Below are 22564 nucleotides of genomic sequence, written 5' to 3'. Positions count from 1 at the left end.
ACCACCAAAGGAGTTGCAGCGTGATAATTCTACTTATTCATAATACATTTTACACAAGTCGGTTGTCACTGATGTAGGTTTTAAAATGGGACTTTCCCAATCTTTTTTCTTTCGTTCATTCAGACTTGAGTTGATGCATCAACTTTAAGTAGTATTGATATCAGAGATTTTAACTTTTAATCTCATCTGCGCTTATCAGTGTTGCCCTGCTGAAGATGGAGGGCCTGTTTTTTATTTTACTGGGGCCTATCTTTACCCTTCTGGCAATGGAAAGGTCCCTAGAGGGTATGTCTACAATGCCCCCAGCAGTAAGCCTTCAAGCTCAGGCTGATAGACCAGAGCTCATGGGGCACATGCTGCCACACTAAAATTAGCTGTGTAGACGTTGTGATGCAGAGTGGAGGCTGGGCTCTGACACCCTCACCGCAAAGACTTCACAGCTTCGGCTCCAGCCTGAGTCATTACATCTACACAGCTAGTTTTCGTGTGGTAGCACGAGCTCAAGTCTGTCAGCCGAGGGTTAGAAACTTGCTGCGGCAGCCAGCCACTTGCTGGGTAGACATACCATGCTTTGCACAAGCATCCCTTCGGGGACATTTTGCTACAGTACTGTGATGTGAAAGATATGTGTTTTCCATATTCATGTTAGGTGGAATGCTGAATAATAGACACAATTTTCTACACAAGAAGCAGCGGGAATGATCTGTGACCAAAACAAAACTATACTCAGAAACTTGAAAGGGCAGAAGCAAACCCTAAAATTCATGCCACCAATTATGTATAGCTCGGGAAAATGTAATGATGCCTTGAAACTACAGATGAAATAATTCAAGATGGTATTAGAGTTACTATTGTAGCTGTCTATTGCTGCATTTGGTTTCCTAGTCACATGAACAGATATATACTGTAAAGCTCACTGGTGTGACAAGGGGTTCCCTCTCTTATTCTTATCATAGTATGATCTTTGCCTAATTGCAGCAAGAACATATGCTTGCATAGCACTTGCATTTGCCCAGTGTTTCTGTTTAATTTGGATCAAGGGTACTAAAAATTTTAAACACAATGATTCATCTCTAGATTTTATTATATTTCCCTTTCTTTAGTTTATTTTCTCTGTTTTCACATACGAAAGTTTTACAGCGTAACTGACAATAGACAGTATATCATCTATTCTTAAAATCTAGTTATGGATACAGCAGCCATACTTCACTATTATAAATATCAACCAAAGAAGAAAAGAGTATTTTAAGTAATCACACTTGAGCTGTGATGACAAATTGTCATTCTCTTGTTTAGGATTAAAATTGGTATGATCATTATTGAAAAAGCAAAGAGACAGTTCAGTATACTTTAAAATGACTTCATTTTACCTGGGGCTTTTTGGTCTAGTTTTTGCTTAAGAAAAGTAACAAAGATAGCTCTGGAGATTGAAGTTCTCTTTATCCTTAGGCTAGATACAACATGGGCAGCAGCAGAAGATTCCGTATGGTGTGCTGCACATGTCCATTTAGTCCTTGGCATCTATTCAAAAAGGCACCGGTGCTGCCAGTTAATGTCAGTGCTGACCGTTTTGTGATGTGGATACCTTTCTGCTAAGAATTGAACTGAGATTACAGATTCATCACATATAAGGCACCAGATAGCTGTTAACTATTATTGCTCACTAATTGGGCTGCATTTGAACTGGCAATGTAGGACTAAAAACTTGTATAATGCGTTTTTCAATCTCATGAGCTGTCCCGACCTCCTCAATTCAGCATTTTAATAGCAAATCATGACAACAATAATAAATCCTCATAGTTATTTCTCCAACATTTAATACAAATCTACATGATAATCAATGTCACATTCTTAGGATTATTCTTCTAGTTAATTTCACGTTTTATCCTTACTGTACCAAAAGGTTATGTCTTGCTTTTCTCAACACAGGCAAGCACACAGTCCCTCCGCAATTCTAGTTAGAGTACCTGGTAAATATTGACTATAAATTGGATAAAAACATCTTTTCTTCATATTTTCTCTCAATTTTTTTTAACCCCCCCCCAAAACAAAACAAAACAAAAAAACTCCCTAAAGTTGATGAATCAACAGGCTTCCTAATCATTACCATGCTGAAGTCAATCATGGGTTGCTGGAAAGGCTTTTCAAAACAGAATATGAATGTTTAGCACTATTTAGTCAGAGTAGTTTAAGAATACAAAAAATGCTATTGTGATAGTCTTACCTTTCAGTGTACTTAGAAGGTGAAAATGTATCTGATTTGTACTTAGTCCATGCTCTGCGCCATAATGCACTGTGATAATGATTAGTCTTGATCTTGCAAATAATTTACTACTGGTTATTTAAAAATCAGAAGAACTAAGGAAATACAAATCATTAAAGGCTCCAACAGCAGTACTAAGATGGCCATATTGCATATATGTTGGCCACATCCTAGGCTTCAGCTCCATCCCATTTGTGTGATTCTCGTGGCACATATAGAATGAAGAGCTGCTATAAGATACCTTCAGGATCAGAGAAGCAGAACTGTCTCCTTTTCTGCAGACCAGATGATAAGGGCTATCAAGCCAGATATGACTCATAATATTTTGTTTCTCCTTCTCATGGATGAGTATCTAGCTTAGTACAGTACTGTTTCTACTGTACAAAGTAAACCATACAAGATGTGCAAAGTGGTGGAGTTAATTCTGTGGGTGGAACCTTAAGACCAGATTGTCCATTAGGCATAGGCCAGCATTGGGGTCAGTGCAGACTCGGTGAGTTTTGTGAGGCACAATGCTTTCCAGAGTGCCGGGGGAGTGAGCCCACTGAAACAACTCTTAACACTGCATCGATGTAGCTTTTTGAATTTAACATAGGGTATATATACACATGAACACATTTAGCTTCGCCTGCCCAGGCTAGAAAGGTCCAGTGTCTATGGGTTAAACAGCTATTCAAAAGCAGTTATTTTTAAAAGGAAATTATATTATAAATAAAAGGTACATGCTGTTGAGTTTCCTTCACGTTCAGCTCAGCTAAGGGCAAGAGCTTATTTTGTGGACAAAGTTGGTCTTTTATACTTGTATTTGTAACGCAGGAAAACTAAGCAAGTGTAAAAAAGTGTATGTTTGACTGACATTCTGTAGCCAACAGATGACCTTTATTTCTGGGATACCTCACAGTGATTAATGCCTCTAAATCTGTGAAGTGAGAAGGATGACTGGTGCTACAGTAGATCTTCTAGGCACTTATTAAGTGTGCCAGAGGCAACACTATGGACATGCACTAATGCTCTGGCATGGGCATCACACTGCAGCTGATCCAGCACACAGATCCTGCCTAACACACCTCTAGACATGCATCATAACTTTGAAGTCAGCCTTCATAAAGTGTGGCTATATCACTGTCACATTCTTGATTCTTGGAGCGCAGGAGGTTTGTGTGTGTGGAGTACATTTCACAGCTTCCTGCACAAGAGCTACTAAAATGACATCTTTTACTAGTCCTTTCAGAAGCTGCATTTACTTAGTGAGGTGGTGACTCTAGGTCAGAATGAGGCATGGCATTGATTAATGGAGGGGAAAAAAATCTCAGGGTTTGCTCAGATTTTACTCAAACTGCTATTTGTCTATAGGGATTCAGCTGAATACAAATTTGGGATTTGGTTGTATATGAATTCATATAATTTCCCTCATTCTTCTGCCGTAACTCCTGAGCTGTTCAATTAAGCCTAGTTATGTCCCTTAATCTGTGCAGTTGCTTAGGCAATGTACACTGAACAGTGTGAGAAGCTGCCCCTGGATCTTTCACTGGGAAGAACTCTTATTACATTACCTACTGAGATTGGCATATATAATCGGAATGAAGATGCATCTGTTTTACTAGGATTCAGTTCTCTTTTTTTTTTCTTCCTGGAACGGGACATTATCCTAGGTGTCCATTTGGCAGAATCACCACTGATGTGGTGGCATAGTAGAGAATGACAGCTTAGTTCTTCTAAAATGTGTTCATTTTTAAAGAGCTTTTTAGTAGAATAAGAATATATCAGAGAATTACTTGTGAACAAAAAGGTTCTTCCTTATTCAAGAAATTCTAACTCTCTAAAAATTGCTACCTAACATGTTGGCTGGCATCTGTGCTAGCTGATTTCTTTTACATTTCTGCTTTGTTGCTTCATGTAACATTCCTTTATGTCACACCCTGTCAGTGTGAGGACAGGTCTTAGAGCATCAACCGACATCTGATATACCAAGAACTGAGAGAATCCCTGCAACAGCAGCTGCAATTCTTGACCTAAACTGTGACTCAGAATCAAACCACAGCATACCTTGAGGAACTCTTGCATCAAGTCATTCTTACATTAAGTCACGGCTTCACAGATAGAAAAAGGGCGTTCCTTGAATATAACTCTCCTTTGCTGCAGAACACTGTGGATTCATCAAATAATCAATTATAGGGTAGAATAAAAAAAACTTTTTGCAAAGACATGGCATTCTTATTTGTCAAAATTCCAATGAATATTGTTCTAGTGACAAAATGGGATGTTGATATTTGTAGAAAATCAGCACAACTGCAGATTACAGCAAAATTCAATATTTACAAAATGTATGTTGAGCTCAATGTATGTGGATACAAATACATAACAAAATGTTTTTTAAAGTCATGACATTTAATTATTCCTAGAACTATTGTATATGATCTTTCAAATGACAACAAATAGGTATGGCATTTATTTCTTAAAATTAAAGAAGCAGATAAAACCAATATCCTTTTACTGAAGGTGGCCCAAAGTGTGGTAATTACGACCACAGTCACTTGTTTGCTGAAATTGTTGAGCTGTTCAGTTAAGCCTAGCTATTGCCCTTCATAACAGGGAAGGAACTGGCTCTGCATGTGTATTTGTTTTACTATCATGTAATCATCAATTTCACTTTTCACAGAGACAGGTTCTCCACAGTAATTTTGAAGAGACCAACTCACTTGAACAAATTACACCCGATGGGGTAGATGGATATATGGGGCAGATTTTTTTTGAAAATTCTTGTGTAGCATGCAGAAGACAGTTTCTAACAGTCTCTTTATTTCTTTGGTGTTTCAGTCACTTTCAGGATCTTTTTGAGCTGTTTGAAAACTCTGTGACTAGTAAGAGAAATAGCTATGAACCTTAACTTGGCCCTGTAGACAGTCAACCCCCAGCCTGGGCTCAGCCGTAGTTGCTCTCAGTCTCTTGACTCTTGGTCCCCTTTGGGAACCCCTCCTGGGCAATCTCTCTGTTCCCAGCAGGAGTCCAGTTACCTCTAGTCCCTGGCAGCATTCGCCGGGTCTAACCACCAGTTGTTGCCTAGGAGACCCTCACCTGTATCAGTCTTGCAGTGTCATTTTGCCCCCAGACAAGGCAGGGGGAAAGGAAAGACCAGCCACTCCCCTGGGATTGGTTCCCCTTGCTACTGGAGCTCACTGGCTGTCTCTTCTCTGTGGAAAATATCCCTCCTTGCAGTAGTGAGCTTCATCTTCCTAAGCTCCCCTTCTCCAACATGTTCAGCAGGTGTGCTTAACTGGTACTGCCTGAGTGCAGAAATGCTCAGTTGCCTTTCTGTCAGTGGGATGGGGAGCATGTCCAATCACAGACACCCCTCCTTTTGTATATATGTCTTTACTTACGTGATCAGATACGAGCTAACAGAGTAGCTGATAGATGTAGTAAGTTGTTAGCTGTGAACCAGCTACTAGAGGGGGTTGAGATCCACATTGTGCTAGTGGATTTCACAGCTATTTGGTAACAAAAAAGGACTGCTGAGACTCAGGAATCCTGGACTGTGTTCCAGGTTCTAGGGGGAAGGGTTCTCTAGTGGTTACAGACCCTTACACCTGTCCCCCACAAACCTGACAATTTCTGCCCCTCACTGTAGCCTATTCCTGTCCCAGTCTCCTGCCATTGCCCTCTAGCCTGTCCTTTTCCCAGTCCTCCCCTCTGCTGGCTCCCGTCTCAGTGCCTCAGCTACTAAGCTTCTTGTCCCGGTGCTTTCATGTCTATCCAGTTCCTTCTCCCTGTTACCTGGGTGTTAACAGGAGGCATTCAAAGTCTAGAAGAGACAGTCTCCCTGCTCTCAGTTGCTCCCAGCTGCGCAGAGGAGCAATTGCAGAAATGTCCTGCCCAGGTGGTGCAGCATGCTAGTCATTAATTGGGGATGGTGTTTGTGCAGTCCGGCTGGCATGAGGGATCTTTTTAGGGATAAAGCATGCTCATTGCAGATAGAATATTCTGAGAATTTTGCTACTAAACTCTAACAAGCCTCTACCGAGTATGTGCAAACTGATTTTTCAGAGGCCTCTAATTTAGCCAGATTTGGGCTTTATTTTTATTTACTGGTATGGCAAAAGGCATATCCCTGACCCCAGGGTGACACCCTTGCCAAATTTCAAGTCCCTGTTCCAAAGCATGCAGGAACTTCTCAATAAAATTGTTGACTTGAGATTTGTTAAACACAGGCAAAACAATATATTTCCCCCTGTACTTTCATTCTTTGAAATGGCTCAATTGTTGTTGCTGACATTTCCAGCCCCTCCTCCTTCCCAGGCCTCTTAATATGATAGGGCTCTTGGTTCTGTGTATTCTTGGATCCCATGGCCTCTCTCTGTCCCCTCCCATTTTACTACTCACTATGTGGGGTCGCTGTAGAGTACAAGGAGTAAAGCCCCTCTGTTGGGACTCTCTCTGCAGGGAGTAAATAGTGTGGATGATTTTGCATGGGTCCTCCTTCACCAGGATATATTTTACCCAACTGTTATAAAAATGGGATCAAGCCACTGATAGGAATGCTTTCACTGCCAGCATGGTACACTTGTGAGTCATTACTGTTTGTCAAGGCACTTGCTTCCACCGTGGGAGTCCCACACAAAACTGTCCTTAATCAGCCCCCTTTATAGCTATATATTTTTTTTAAAAAATTATTTTAAAAGGTAGAGACAAAGCCAAAGTACAGACTCTCATCTTGATTCTGCACTCCCTGCCCACTTCTTATGCACGCATGACTCCCAGTGAGGTCACTATAAGGGAAAATCTCCAATAGGTCTTGAGATGGCAATTATTCATTCATATATATATATATATATATATATATATATATATATATATATATATATATATATATATAATCTCCTTTGTGTATAAAAGCTAGACCACTCCACGGGTGGGAGTGAAAGTCTGAGGACTACTGAAATTATACATTTTGGCAATTCATGACAATTAAAAGAAACACCTGTGCTTAATAACTAAGGTTTGTATTCATTCCATAATTCAGAGATCAGACACTCTCTACACACCACTTGGGTTTATCTCCTAATGGAGAAAATCCTAAGCTCTGAAGTGTATGGTTCATTGTTACAGGATGTGGGCAAGCTGCTTAAGCAGAGTTTCAATTCTGAACTCAGAGACCAAACATAAGCCCCTGCCAACTTGTGAAGTGTCAAGCATCCTTGTTGGTGGGTTGATTTGTTTCTGAGCTTGAATACTCTCAATAAAAGCCAAGGCTAAAAATAAACAAGGAATGGAGTGTCATGCCACCACCAAAACAGAGAAAAGAAGGCTGGAAATGATGAGGACTGTTTGGATTCATGGATAAGAAATTCACAAAACAAAACTCACCACCACATATTATTGCATTTTTCATATTTTGATTTGTTTGTGAGCCCCCAAAGTTACTTATTTTTGGGACCCTAGAAAGTGAAACTATGAACTGGTTACTTAGCCTGTAAAGTCTTTGGGCAGGGACTGTCTTTTTGTTATTTTGAAAAACACCTAGTGCAGTGTGGCTCTGATTCATGAATGGGACCTCAGGTGCTAGCTTCACTGTGTAAAACAGTTATTTATTTTTTTAATTTTACCCTAAGACTGATCTCAAGCCTTAATTTCAACAAGTCATTTCCTCCAAAGCCCAGTGGCAATAGTATGTTGTAATTTCCCTCCATTGGTTACACATGGCCATCTATTGACTTTCTCCTAGTACTTTGCCTGTCTTATTCAATATAGAAGCCTTATACTCAAAAGTAGGTAGATAAAGATAGGCAGTTAGATATCTACCTCAGAATTCAACTCCCTGAAACAGGTATTTAGGTACTTAATTATAGGGATTTGGGACCTGATTTTCAGAGGTGCTGAGTGACTGCAGCTCTCATTGAGTTTAAGCAGGTTTGTTTGATGTACAGCATTTCTGAAAATCTGGCCCTTAGCTGTCTAACTGAAGGCACCCAAGTTTGAAAATTAGTCTCAGAAGTATTTGGGTGATATTAATTAAGATAAAAAGGTATTGCCTGGGGTATACATCCTTTTATTTATCCAGGAAATCATACTGCATGGTGGTTAGGAATACAAAGAGGCTAAACTTCTGATACGTGTTACACAAAGGTGCAGTTTGCTTAGTCCCAGGTCTCTTCAGGAATTCACTGTTTCTCAGTTTCATAGACATATGCATGATGTTTGAAATCTACTGTAAGCTTAGCTGCAGCGCTACTTTGCAAAGGAGATAGATTCTGCTACGTATTCTGTGTCTGTAGAAGACAAAAGACCCTGCAGTTTGCTGTAATTCTATATACAAACCATTGCTCATACTGAACTTCCTGAAGTATTTGCACTCCAGCCTAAAAGGCTTGTATCTATGGTCAACTACTGGAGGTGAAATATGTCAGGGAGATACCTTCAAGGACTAAGTTTTGAGCCATCACTTAATATCTTCAAAGGCATCTTGAGGAATTGGTCCAGTTCCAGGGCTTGTTTGTCGAATCAAATTTGGTTGAACTGGTCTGCTGTGAGCCATGGGCAAGGGAATAAGGTCTATACAAGAGGATAAGACAGGGAAGACTAATTGCACTCCTGGGAGATTCTGGCTTGGATGATTATATTGTCAGAATCATTGATCTTAGTTTTGCTGTTTTCTCTTGAGAGGGAAAGAGGAGATTCTGCCTGGTATATGTTATGGTGTAGAGAAAGGCTCAGACTAAATATCATCTTTATATAAATAACAATGATGGGAATTGGGTGCAAAAACTGTTTTTTCGTCTGAGTTTTAAAGTAAATGACTTATAAGCAAAGATATATATTTTGCTTAGAGCCTGTAGGATTTAATCATAACCCAAAGGTGCTAATTGTATTTATTTTATGAAACAAACATCTGTGTTCTGCAATGTAATTGGGATTCCAAGTTCAACAGGAATGAGCTCAGTTTATTTTACAACTATGGTAGATTATTCCCCCAGTCATGTTAATTGCCCCTGTGTGTCTGTGGTCCATATTGTCTAACTCCTGCAGTGGATAACTTAATTTGTGCTGTGCTACTTTGAAACACACCTGCAAAAAGCTTTAACAGCTTTTAAAGCTGAAGATGTTTTTCTAGTTCCCTGTTGCACAACACTCATGGCTACCTGAGGTCCCATCATGCAAGATAGTGTCATAATAGCTGGATACAGAGAGGGAAGATGGCAGTGGTAGATGAAATATAATGCTTTATGTTTATATCGAATAGAACTGGGCCAGTTATTTGTAGTGAACATCATGGATTTTTCTGGAACTATATGGCAAATATTTGTTCATTATTCAAACATTTATACCATTGAATCAAAGCCTGGAAAATAGTTCTTATAAAAGAGACCCCTTTCTGCCCACCACTGCACAATGGTTAAGGTGCCCTAAATTGGAAGTCTGAACTTCAACCAAAGCAGTGTGAGTAGGGTTGGGGGCAGATTCTTTATTAGTTACATAGAAATATAGTACCAACTGATTTCAGAGTAGCAGCCGTGTTAGTCTGTATTCGCAAAAAGAAAAGGAGGACTTGTGGCACCTTAGAGACTAACCAATTTATTTGAGCGTAAGCTTTCGTGAGCTACAGCTCACTTCATTGGATGCATGCAGTGGAAAATACAGTGGGGAGATTTTATATACACAGAGAACATGAAACAGGGACATTGTTTCATGTTCTCTGTGTATATAAAATCTCCCCACTGTATTTTCCACTGCATGCGTCCGATGAAGTGAGCTGTAGCTCACGAAAGCTCATGCTCAAATAAATTGGTTAGTCTCTAAGGTGCCACAAGGCCTCCTTTTCTTTTTAGTACCAACTGAGAAGATTGTTCCTGGACTTATTACTTCAAGGTGCTACCTGCTGCTTGGCTGGTGGACTATAGTCAGAGCTGAGAGTCCAACAGGACTTTATTGAGTTAGAAGGTTCTGGGAGCCCTCAGAAATGTTATACACCCATTCATATTGAAAACATAAAGGGCCAGCTCCTCTGATCCCTGGATGCTGCTTTGCTTCATTCTGGCAGTGCAAAGCTGCTTAAAGCTGGCCTAATAGTCCCTTGAGGATTCCCTCTGTAAAGCCATAACGGTTCATATGACAACCCCGTCCTCCTGTTACCACTGGGGTCATAGCCATGACATGTTTATGCTACAGAGATCCCTGGCTGCTAGACCAACTCTTTGGAGCCATAGGCAGCTGATACAAAATAAAGCAACCCCGAGGCTGCTTTAATTGACACTGAAAAAATAATACTGTGGGGATATAAAAGGTGGCCTAAATGCACCTTTTCATTCCCCTCTTTAGCCTGGCCAAGAACAGCTTAGCCATCATTCAGTCTTTAAAGGGGAGAGGGAGGTAGAAATGGAAAGTACAAAAGAGAGAAAACGTAAGGGCCTGATTCTTGACTACATTGCAACTTGTGAAGGCAAATACATCTGTGCAAAGGAGTGGAGACGTGTACACTCATTTATGTCACTGGTGCAAAAACGTGGAGAATCTGATGAGGGTTCACCCCTATGTTGCATGGCTGAAAGTCACTCCTTAATGTGCTAGGCAGTGCAGAATCATGCCCTAAAACTCTTTCACATGAGTAAGAGGCTCTTGCTTTTTATTTTGCTCAACATACACATCTGAGATATTTTCAGTAAGGAACAAACAAGTTTTGCTGAAGAAAACCAATCTATTTGCATCCTTGCAATCTCCACACAGCTGTATGTCATGCTTTCTGATGTACAAAGCCCTTCTGAAATGGATGAATCTGGGACACCTGAAAGTCAGCTGAAAGATATGTAGGCTATGGCTCTGCACCAGCTGCTCTCGTTCATTTCCTGTGATCCAGGACTCTGATATGGTTTGTTGATTTGTCACTGTCAGTAACTGTGCAATAGGGACAGTAAATACTGCTTGATTACCTTTATCATCTGAAGTATCTTTAGAATTGACCCCTAAATTATTAATCAACCTGCAACAGGGTATTCATAAAAACAGGATGCCCTGTGCCAGTGTGAACAGATTTTGCTCAGATTTCGGGGGTTTTTTTAAGAAGATTTTTTCCCATCTTCTTAGCAGTTGCCCTTTTAGGCATTGAATCATTGATATAACTGCAGCTAAAGATTCAGAGGCAAATCTCCTTGTTTCCTTCCTTCTTCATTGCCCTTTAGGAAAGGTACAAATAGTAGTCATAGAACAGCAGCCCGGGGTAGTTTTGGGGCACCAAAAGCAGCTCATTATTGGTACTGTGATCTTATGAGGTTCACAAACCCTTCCAAACTATCATGTTATGTACTTAATATTTGTGATGAGCAAACCTCAAAAAGTTTGTAAGTTTGGTTTGAATCAGATAAATATTTAGACTTCGCTGGCAATTTTGAATACTAATGTGAAGTTCATCTAAATTTGGTCAAGAAACGAAACTAATCATCTCTCAAGAGTCAAGACCAATCTCTCTTGTGAGATTCCTAACAATCCCCAAGTTGTGTTAAATGAATTTAGAAATTCCATGAGAATAGGATCTGGCATGAGATTTCTGCCATGAAATATCAAAATTAATAAAGCATATCAAAAGGTTTGAAACTCAACAGAGATTCAGTTTGCTTTGGGCATTGGACAAAGGTTCAGGTCCATTCTTTTCCTAAGTGATTGCTCCATTTATTTACAAGTGTAATGGAAGGAAAGGCAACTATTGGGAGATATTTTAAGAGCTGTATTTATTTTAATTACACAGAAAATGCAGAATGTGTTTCTAAAGGAAATATGCAGGATTGTTGTAGTTACGTTGATCCCAGGATATTAGAGGTGAGTGAGGTAATATCTTTCATTGCACCAATTTCTGTTGGTGAAAGAGACACGATTTTGAGCTTACACAGAACTCTTCAGGTCTGCCAGACACGAGCAGAAGTTGGTCCAATAAAAGATATTACCTTACCCACCTTGTCTCTCTAAAGGACATAACTATTTTTAAAAAGAAGGAATATCACAAAAGAGAGAGAAACAGGGACCCTACAGGGTCATTCCTAAAACCCTTCTGGTGTTACTGTTTCACAGAAAATCCATTTTCTTAGCATTCTAACTGTGCTAATTCCATGTCAGATATCAGTGTTATTTATAAAGGTAACACATTCCATTCTACCCCTTTGTGAGAACACCCCATGCGTGGGTTGGTCAGATGATTACCATGTGGAGTTTTGTGGGGGCCTTTAGTCAAATGAGCACTAGTATTATTACTCAAATGAGTATTCATAGCCACTACTTGCTTTATTTTTCTAGAGCAGCAACAAAATGGCAGAGACGACAGCTGCCACATCATATACATACACACACTCCTACACAAACTATGCTTTGTACATCAGAAGCAGCATAAATACCATGGCATGTGGCAGTTGCCATAGCAACTTGTTTTTTTAATGAATAGCAGATGGAATAGGCATGTAAAACTTACATAAGTTGTTAGTAATTTGTAAGTTACTGCAGACCAGCTACTGCAGTAAACTTTTTGTTTTACTGTTTCTATTTTTTCAATGTACAGTGTTCAGTCACTCTCTTTCTTCCTGCTGAGCTTGCCCTGGAATATATGCTCTGGTGGTATATAGCAAATAGCAATGGCTATTTCTTTGTGAGTGAGTTTCCATAATACATAGGACATGGGAAATTATATGGTAAAGCACATTTCTGTATTAGTTTTGCAGAATTATTCTGAGGCAGCCTTTAAAAAATTATAACATTTTGTGTAAATATAGCAACTGTCATTTGCAAATATTGATGTGCTTTACAAAGGAGAGTAAATATTAAAGCTGGGGTTAATAAATGAAACCTTCTGGGTAAAGAGTCACATGCAATGTTTTCTAATGGACTCTGCATGATTTTGTAACAGCAATGTTTTGATTATATATGGAACTGGGAGATTGAACTTTTTTGTGTGTGCAGGGAAGTGTGTGAAAACTGGAAATGTCCCTTTCTATGACAGTTCAGTCAATGAAATTATAAGGAGGAGAAATTGTACTAGAAGTCAACTCCTAAAGGAATAATCTTAAGGCAGGGAGTCAGGAATTTCTGAGTTCTGTTCCCACCTGTGCCTTAATATTTTGCATGTATGCAGTAGTTTATAAATATCACTTGGTTAGTCTTCACAACACCCTGTGAAGTGGATAAATATTTTTAGCATCTGCACTTTATTGATGGGGAAAATGAAGCACAGAGCAATTGTGACTTGTCTTAGGTCACATAGCAATTAAGAGACAGAACTGGAATTAAAATGCAGGTCTCCTGATTGCTAGGACCATGGCTAATTCACTCAACTATAATGCCTCCCAGACAAATTACTTAACCTTTTTCTGGGCTCAGATTTTGCATCTTTGAAATGGGGATAATAATTAGAAGGCTTAACTAACTTAATAGAGGGTCAATTAAATTGTGGATTTACATCAATAGTAATGAGATCAGAGTCTGCCGCAAAGAGGGGAAGTGGCTTGACCCTAAAGCTATGTCTACACTTCAGTTGGAGGTGTAATTGCAGTTCTGCATATGCATGCTAGCTTTAATCTAGCTAGCACAGCTAAAACCAGCAGTAAAGACCCAGTGGCATGCATGGGCTTCAGAGAAGGCTGTACAAATCCACCTGGAAGCCTGGGTACAAAATTGCATTGCTAACTCCTTCTGAAGCCTGTTGCTGCTGCTTCCTCACTGCTATTGTTAACTAGATTAAAGCTAGTACAGGTCTACTGACCTGAGCTGCAGTCACACCTCTGAATGCAGTTCAACTGCAGTGTAGCCACAGCCTAAATCTAAAACTCAGCAATTACAGCAGAGATTCAAAATTGCAGCCACTAACTCAGCTCTTAGGCAGTTCAATGTATAAGGATGGCTGGGATTTTCAAAGGACTTCTGGGTAGTTAGGTGACTTGCAATGGTATTTGGATGCCTAGTCCCTTAGGCTCATTTGAAAATCCCAGCACATAAAGATAATCTATCCATGCCCAATGGGAATCTTCAAGCCTAGGTTTGGGAGTGGTATTCATAGTCCATGCTTCTCTTGGGTAACAACTAAATGCTGATCTGCAGGTTCCAGCATTCAGAGTTCAGTTCTGTCATTGGTGCTCCTCCTGTATATCCTTCTTCTGTTTAATTGTAACAATATAGTAATATCCTTTTTTTCAGGTTGTGCCCCTGGTATCCTGGTGCTGTTGCTCCTGGGCACTTCTGAACCACAGCTTGATTTCCTGCTCACCATGTCCAACCTCCTTGTCCTAATACTCAGCCTGCCCACTACCTGGCCTTCCCACCAAATCCAATTTCCAGGCTCCTGTCTCCAACTGCTGTTTACCCTCTCACACATAGCCCTGCACCTGATTCCTTTTGTCTCCGTGGATGTCACCCTCCTTATCAATTTATTAAGCATCACAGAGATTCCTGTTGGCTATTTGCTGAACTGGATGGGTGCATCTCTGGGACTGACCTATGACCAACTCATCTCCTGCTAGCTCATTCTGGGAGCAGCAACCCAGCAGATTTATTAAAATATGTAGACCACAAGCCAGTATCTTCACCCATCAATAACTTTATCGAAAGAAAGCCATAACGTCTCTTTTGGATGTTTACAGTGTGAAAAGCACTTGTCATTCTGTCTGTTCATAATAAACCCCCAATACTGCAAAGGAAACCTCTTGGGGACAGCTTTGTATCTGCTGGATCACTTCACAGAGTTGGGGACAGAGACAGCAAAACTATCTAGGGGATTGGTCCTGCTTTGAGATGACCTCCTGAGGTCCCTTCCAACCCTTATATTCTATGATTCTATGGTTCTATCATTGTAAAGCAGAGAGTAAATACATTAAGCTCTTCCCCTTTGATTATTATTGAAAACACCAAAGTCTTTCTTTTATTCTCTTAGGGATATATTTTCAAAGCAGTAAAATTAAGCATACAATCCCCATGCATTAACCATAACTGCAGATTTCAGGTAGCTCTATGCTAATTGTACTTTCTAATGTTCCAAGGGAGTTATATCTAGGTAATATGAACAGTTGAGTTAGGCCTCAGAATTCACAATCTTAAAAGTTATTCTCTGCCGTGAAGCAGCAGATAAAAGTAATTACTGCAGTCTTCTTATCTTTCTTACTAAATTAACCCTTTGCTCTGTGGGAAGCTAAGTGAAAATTAAGTGTTCCCTCTTCATGATAGTTACATATATTTTTAAAATTTACATTTTATTGCCAAAGTAATTGTGGACTTTAATTTCATTTAAATGGTATTGCTTAGAACTGCAAAATAACTCTTACACAATTTCAGAGAAAGCTTTGTGCGACATTGAGACATTAATTGGCTTTTCAACCTCTAACAAGACACTTAATATGAAAGGACGTGAGAGTCTTGTAATTAAAACAATCTTTTCAGTGAACTGATATACAAAACAATCTGCTCTCCTTTAACTTTTCAGCATTAATTGACTGAAAAATTACAAACAGTGCATTTTAGTGGGCTTGAATTTTGGTAATTTTTATATTATTGAGAACACTAACTCACAGTGTTACTGCAAAGCTGTACTAAATACCACAATTTTTTTCCGACCATAATTGTACAATAATTTCTAACAACTAAAATTGTAGAAATAATGTTAGATATTTCTGTTAAATATTCCCATTACTTTAGCCATTCAAGCACCCTTTGAATGTTCTTTGAGGTGTATAATGCAATGATTAGTAGCCCAAAAAGCACTTGCATGAGACAGGGATTGGCCTTACCCACGGCATTCTGGGATGTCTTTAGTCCCATAGAGTTTACAGGGCTTGGAATAGCTTCAGGTCTTGGAATCCGTCAGGCCTTTCTTCTGTACACTGGAGACAGAGACCATACAGGTTACAGACTTCTTAGTCTGTGGTGGGACTATATGCGGCAGTAAGACTACCTTAACGACCTGCAGAGATGTAGGATGTGGGTTCATGGAGCAATGTGCGTGGAACTTGTTGGGAGGAGCACAAGTTGCAGGAGGGAAGAGTTTGGAGAGTCACCAGGAAGACAGTCTGCATATGGCTGAAATGCAAGGTGTAGTTGCAGCAGCTCTGTAAATAAAGAGCCCACTTAGTTTTACAAGCATGGAGTTCTTGCATGTTATCATCCAGCACATGGTACATGAAACAGAGCAGACCATCCAACCACTTTTTGGTAATCCAGAAGTGAAGGTTTTGCCAAATCATGGGGAGAATGAGGGGAAAAAGATGAAACCACTGAGCAGCCTGCCCCCAGTGAAACAGTGTCTGTGATGAGACATTTACAGCAGAAAAGCAGAGCTGGTCAGATTATAGGATTAAATAATATTTGTAATCAGGAATTTGAATATCACCTTGATTAGGATGGCTGAATTCAAATATCAGAATGCACATTGATACTAAAACACAAGCTTTGCACAAATGACCAAACTTTAGTATATTGTACCAGATCAAGAGTTCTGCCTATGACAAGAGTGCAGGATTAGGCCCATGGACCTGATCTGAAGTGAATGGGAGTCTTTCCCAGGCCCATACTTTGAGCCATGCTTCTTCACTCCTTTCTTTTAAAAATCTTCAGGAAAAACCCATACTCTGTGAAGATTTCCAGCTAAAATGGTTAGTCTTTATCATGCTATTCTATATTTGTGCTTGCTGGCATGCCCATAATCAGTGAGCTGTTTATTCCCTGATTATACGAGTTACTTGTTTGGCACACTTCATCTGTTGTACAATATCATGTGCACCAGTGGATTTATCTGACTAATAACTGATGTCACTAAAAATGTTGGTTTTTTCTAGATATTTATCAAAGATAACATATTCAGAGACAAATAGCCTCACAGAAATGAATTAAAACTTGCCTGCTACATTACTTATGAGACATGCTGCCATCTCAGTAGGATCTCTGGCTCTAGAAATCCTTGCAATGTCTAATAATTAGATTTGGATAATTCTCTCTTCCAGGCATCACGTTTTAGTTTAGCAAAATATTTCCTTTCGCAGTAATGCTGTTGGACTCATGCATTAGCATAGATAGAAATGAAGGGGAAAAAAACACTTCCTCAGGCTGTAGATCAATATGGGAAGAAAAAAAGTGTTAGAAATTTCTCATTTTTTGAAGTACATCAGCAAGATGAAATTAGATCACTTGAAATTTCAAGCAGTCCCCCGTCCCTACACACACACACACACACACATCATTAATAATGAGTTTAGAGAAAAGAGATCCACAGTGAATGCTTGCTCAAATAGAGTTTGTCCTTAATAGTTCTGCTCATATAACATTCCCAGAACCTTTTGGGACCTTGTCAGTCAGTTGCAGCCAGAGCTATGTAGCACAAGGATACTATTGCTCCAATATATTCAACAAAATCCTGTCTGAAAAGATAAATTAGACTAGAAAGCAGTTTCTTTATTAGAGAAGACCATAAAGTGTTCCTTGGAGATTGACAAAGTGTATTCTTGGTTGTGTATGCCTATCTCTTTGACAAGTTAGCTGGATGGCAGGTTCAAACAAGTCAGAGTTCCTCTTTTTTTTTTTTTTTTAAATTGAACCTACTGGACAAACACTCTCAACTAACCATTCAGGGTGTTCACATTATGGGATCAATTCTACAAGGCATTTAGCATCTTCTTCGAGGCATTGAGTACCCCACAAGTAAGAACATAAGAATGACTGTACTGGTTCAAATCAATGGTCCATCTAGCCCAGTATCCTGACTTGTCACAGTGGCCAGTGCCAAATGCTTTAGAGGTAATGAATGGAACAGGGCAATTATTAAATGATCCATCCCTTGTCATCCAGTTCCAGTTTCTAGCAGTCAGAGGTTTAGGGACTCCCAGAGCATGGGGTTGTGTCCCTGACCATCTTGGTTAATAACCATTGGTGGACCTATCCTCCAGGAACTTATCTAAATCTAATGCTAGTGCTCACAATGTCCCCACAGAATCAAACCCAAATGTCTGATTGCTTAAGAATAAACTGACCACAGACTTTGTGCCAACGTTAGCTGTTGTAGTGTGCCCAGAGCTGTAATTATGTTCTGATCATGCGTTATCTAGTATAGGGTAACAATGATTCTCGGGAGAGACCCAGATACTTCCACCTCTGTCTTTCAAATTCCATTGCTCTGATAAAGTGTTTGACTATTTTGCTATTGTAACAGAACTTGGTATTTCAGTTTAATTGACAACTGGATGAATGGATGGGTGTGTGTGCATGACCATAGCTCCCTGCGGGTACAGATTGTCACAAGCTGTGTCTGCATAAGGAACAGTTTTTTACTCTGGGTGTGTTTAAGTTTCAAGAAATATAAAAGTCTCTGTCCTGATCCATGCAAATGGGTTTATGTTACAGAGCAAAACCAGGTTATTTGTAGCAAACCCTTCTATCTAGAGCAGCTAGCCAACCAATCGAGAGAAGCAATTGAAAGTCCACTGAGGGGATAAAAATCAGGCTTATAGTGGAAGGACAAAATTGCAGAGGCTATCAATCCACATGCTTTAGGACAGAAACTGGTCACTAGCTGGGGTCAGGGAGTAACTCAAACCGTCACCACCAGGGAATAGCATTACACAATTTGATGCATTTTGGAGTGGGGAGTGGGTTACACTTGTCCAGGATAGGGAATACTCTTGTCTAGATGAATTTTTACTGTGTTATGCCATTTCAAGTTCTATATAATGTAGCATATTTAGAAAGAGTCTGTGAACAAATACAGAAAAATCACTCTTATAAGAAGAGAAAGATGTTGAACTTGCTCCAATTAATCCATACTCATCCACCTTTGATCTTTACCAATGTGTTTCAGTTAAGGCATACAGCTTTTTCTCTTTCATTTTGGTGGTGCATATGAATGCACTCAGTAGTCCAGGAAACTCATTTAACTCCTCCATCAAGTCTACTGGTAAGCAGAGTCATGCAACCAAAATAAAACAACCATCCAAAATAAGTACAAAAATAGATGCATTATCCTAAGTCCTGGACAAGTCACAAATGTGTTAAAATAAATAAGAATGATAATGAAACCAAAAATGTATACCCACTGCATTAAAAAAGAATTCTGTCTTATGATCTCAAAATAACCCTGTAATTTGAAACATAACACCCTTAATATACAAAGAAATCCAACTCCAGCAGATGCGTTAAATCCATGTAATGAAAAGAAGCCCCTCTCCTAGAGTGCCAATGAAGGGTGAATCTGCATTTCTCCACGCCATCCTGATAACTGATGCAAACCTCAGCTACAACCAATTTAAAGCAAAAAGTGAAAGTCAGCGAGTGCTTAAAGCCAATCATTTGAACAATAGACAGCACACCGCCATATGGAACAGCTCTTGAGCGTCCTGTTCCTACACACCCAGTGTAAAAGCCACAAGAAAAGCAACGATCAGAGAACAGAACTGTTCTCCCTGGTCCTGAGAGAAAATAGAAATGATAATAATGCAGATATCTTCTGTGGCATGTCACAGAGTGATTAACAAGGAAACATTAAAAAGACCACCAGGAGTTTTCCCTCTCCAGTATGTATTACCCTACATTCTACCAAAGCATTAAAAGCCAAAGCCTTTTCTTCCCACCTACATGGAAAGGGAACCCAATATGTCTTTTCAGGTGTCAGGCAAATCTTCAAAACTGTCTACATATTGCTATTTATCTTCAGTGGCAATTAGGCTCTTGGGAGTCTCAAACTGTTTGCTCACAAAGCCATGTGCCAAGAAATGGACAGGAGGAGATAGTGGATGACTATATTATTATTGGCTTGGATCATCCCCTCCGGAACAACAAAGTCCTTTGAGAGGAAATAGCTCAACTAGTTAAAACAATAACCTGTTAATAATAATAAGAAAAATAATACTTCCCCAAACCTCTGCAACAGAAGATTCACTTCAGATAAATGACATTATAAAAAGAATAATTTAAAGGATGGATCTTGGACAGAAATCAAATTGCATTCGATATAGTACTTTTATCTAGGCAGACTGCAGTAAATTCAGAAGAATGTCTCTCATAGCAATTTTATATTATAACAAGTTAAATCTAAGTACTATTAAGTGATCAAGTCCTGTGCACATCTTTGGGCCACATCATGAGCTAGTGTAAATCTGCATAACTCCATTAAAGCTAGTTTACACCAGCTTAGGTGTAAATGTGACTAACATGAATGGGATTTGGCTCCAGGTGTTGTACAAAAGGATGGAAGACAAAGACGGCTCAGAGTATACTGGTAATCCCATTTCAAAGACTTTATTAAAGGTAATTCCCATACTAATACAATTTACACCCCCATAAAATAATTGACATTTCCTGTGTTACCATGTGAGTGAGGAGTAGGACAATTTCTTTAACTCAAAAGAGAAGTGGATTGTATGAGTGCTTTTTAGAGACTGTTGTGTTTTTATAACCGTTCATGTGGTTTGACAGTTAGACGTTTCATATAACTGTCACTTTTATTGCTCTGACATTTAAAAAATCATTACTCTGTATTTGCTTACAATCTTCAGTTGCAGCCATCATGGCTGATTTCGTATTCCAAAGAACAGCTTTGTGGTTTCACTTGGAAAAAGTGAAATCTATTGTTTCTCCTTGAGGTTGTCATGTTAACGATGATTACAGAGACCTAAATGGTCTGTGGGAGGTCAAAAGCAGTAGCCTAAAAGTGCACTTTGAGGATTTCTGATTTCAGCTCAGTGGTGAAATAATGGCACTCACTCACTTTATAGTAACATACTGGAAATGTCTGAATTAGCCCTATAACCACTTCTCTTTTCCTGAGGAATTCCAATCCATTAATAATGTTGGGGGAGGGGGGAGGGAGGGAAGGGGAATGTGGCTGGGGGGGAGGCAGAGAGAGGAAGCAAATTGCAATGGGCATGTGAGCAGTCTGGCTTTGAAATACACTTTCCCCCCCTTTTCCTCTTGGATTTCTCAAGTTGCAGTCCTTCATTTCTGGAACTGAAACAATGTTTCTTTTATATTTTTAAAAGTATGTTATAGGTTTTACTGAGTATTTGATCATACTTCTCAATTTAGGCAAATAAAAATTCTCAAGGAGGCCAACCAAAATCCCTGTTGTTGGCTCCTAAACTTGTCCTACATATATTTTAAAGACATATTTTATATATGCTTGTGTGTCATTACATATCCACAAAATATGCCTTATTGTGCCATTAAACTGCAACCCTGCACTGGATATGGTGCAGAGATATACCAGCTAAGCAGAAGCTCTGGGTGATGTTGAAGAATACCTTCCATAGCTTCTGGTCAGTGCAGTTGCTGTGCACATCTTGAAGAGATACAGCATGAGCTCCTTTTCCTGGCCATTCAATTCTGCTGGTATGTGTAGACATTGCTATGTCTCTTCCCTACCCGTCCCTTTTTGGGTTGTCTAGTAGTGCTACCCAGGAGCAGTTCTTGTAATCAGGAGAGCATAATAGCGACTGCAGTTGTTCAGGATCCCTTGCAAGGGGCAATGACGGTGGCGTTCCATATAAAGCTACTAGTGCATAAATGTTTGCAGGATAGGGACTTTATAGAGAGCCAGTTAATCTGGCTGTCAAATGCATAAAATAAAGAAACAGGAGAAAAATAGAATTTTTTTCTTATCTCTTTCAGTTATACCACCTTTACAGAAGATGTTTCCTGTAACAATAGAAAGCTAAATATTCCCAAGATAGAAATGTGACTTTTAAATGCCCAGTTCCCTTTAAAATAATTCAGCTAATATTCCTCTGCCTAAACTCTAACCTAATCCCCAAATATATTCAGCTGGTGTACATTGACTTCAGTAGAGCTATGCTGATTTGTGCCAGCTGGTGATGTGACCCATAGTATCTTGCCCTTGTAAACTCATGGGCAATATAGCTCCAGTCACGGTTAAGAAAGCGTCATTCACTTTCAGTTTTCCACCCATCAAGGAACAAATTTCTGATTTTTCCGAAATATTTTCTGGGGAGAGTTGAACTGTGCATTTTCACTGACTGTAGCAGTCTCTAGGCTCAAACTGAAAATCCCGAGAACCTATCCCCACACCAGAGGTGGTGCTGCTAAAAGAGGAATAAGTTGCTGAGCCCTCCCAAAGGGGAAAAACATTAAAAAACCCCTCCAAAACCACAGTGTAAGTCAAAGAGGGAAGTGTGCGGCTGGCCTGCCTGAAAAGTCATTTGCACCTGGTAGAGGCGGAACACCCACAGAGTCATTAAAGCCTGATGTATGGAACTTTGTTCTTTTTTGTCTTTGCAAGTGGGGGAAAGGTTCAGGATTTGAGTCATCTTTGCAATAAAACAGTGAATCCTGAAGCCTTACTGTGTA

Source organism: Lepidochelys olivacea, assembly GCF_965140295.1.
Source record: "Lepidochelys olivacea isolate rLepOli2 genome assembly, chromosome: 5".
NCBI lineage: Eukaryota > Metazoa > Chordata > Testudines > Cheloniidae > Lepidochelys > Lepidochelys olivacea.
This window is presented reverse-complemented; position numbering follows the sequence as displayed.